We start from the raw sequence: 1,285 nt of genomic DNA, 5'->3' as shown, positions 1-1,285 counted from the left end.
CCTCATAAAAATCACAAAATAATTATTTCTACTTCAAATTCGTGGTCTCAAAACCACTGTTCTGATTAGACCCTAATTCGAGATGTTACAAAAGATACCTAAGCTACAAGTGAAGTAAGTTCGTCCACTTCATGTACTCTTGTGACTCATTTTGAAGCTTCTCAATTGGTTGGCCATTGGTAATTATTGTTGGCAATTCTCTCAATGATTTCGTAAACCTCATTATAAGACTTAGAAATGAGAGCACTATTGGCAGAAGCATCTACCACCATCATCATTTGAGCATTGAGACTGTTATAAAAGGTCTCTAATTGGATGCAATGCATGATTCCATGATGAGGGCATTTTCATAGCAATTCTTTAAATCTTTCTCATGCCTCATACAAAGACTCATCATCCATCTGTTGGAAAGTAGTGATTTCATTCCGCAACTTAGCATTCTTACTAGGTGGAAAATATTTCATAAGGAAGCGTTTTGCTAACTCTTGCCATGTGGTAATAGAATCTGGTGGCAATGAGTTCAACCGGGCTCGAGCTCTGTCCCTTAGTTAATATGGGAACAACTTTAATCTTAGTGCATCTTCGGGTACTCCAGCTAACTTGAAGGATTCATTCACTTCCATAAAAAATCTTAGATGAAGTTGAGGATTTTCAGTAGGCATTCTACTGAATTGGCCTACTATATGAAGCACCAAGAAAATAACTAGCTTCAACTTGAATCGGTGTGCCTCAGTTTTGAGTCTCTTAATACCTGGATTAAGCTTATGAAACAATGGCACGACATACAGTCTTAGAGCTCTATCCCTATCATCAACAATAAGGATAGAATTTCGAGCATGATTTGCTCAATTTCCTTGATTTTGGTTTTCAAAGTTCATCTCTTCAGTCATTCTTTAAGTTGCTTGTCTTCTTCTCCATCGAAAAGTCCTTTTAATTTTAGGATCTATAAGGAGTAAATCAATAATTCAATCAATAATCATAAACACCTAAAAGAATAATAGAAAATAATGGAATTAAATTTAAACAAAAAAATAAAATATACTAAGATGTAAAATCTACAATTTCACAAATAATTTATTTAAAAGAGTCCTCAACAACGTCACCAAAAACTTAGAATGACGAAAATGGGCAAGTGTACATAACCATTAACAATTAATAAAGTAAAAAGAATGTCAAGTTATCGTACCCACAAGGACTGTGCAAGAAAATATTTATCAAATGCAAAAATTTAACAAATTGGTAAGGAAAAATATCTTGATTTGAAAGAGGTGATATATAAGCCAAA

At 33.6% G+C, this 1,285-nt stretch overlaps 1 non-coding gene across 1 annotated transcript; it reads left to right on the top strand.

The window, feature by feature from the left end:
- Positions 1-327: 327 nt before the first annotated feature.
- LOC121216761 (small nucleolar RNA R71) lies at positions 328-433 on the top strand. The gene has a single exon (XR_005912944.1). It is a non-coding gene; the product is annotated as a small nucleolar RNA R71 (small nucleolar RNA).
- Positions 434-1,285: the final 852 nt, after the last annotated feature.

The sequence above is a fragment of the Gossypium hirsutum genome, chromosome A02 (genome assembly GCF_007990345.1).
Source record: "Gossypium hirsutum isolate 1008001.06 chromosome A02, Gossypium_hirsutum_v2.1, whole genome shotgun sequence".
Taxonomy (NCBI): Eukaryota; Viridiplantae; Streptophyta; class Magnoliopsida; order Malvales; family Malvaceae; genus Gossypium; species Gossypium hirsutum.
The sequence above is the reverse complement of the archived record's forward strand: the minus strand, read 5'-3'. Positions and strand labels throughout refer to the sequence as shown.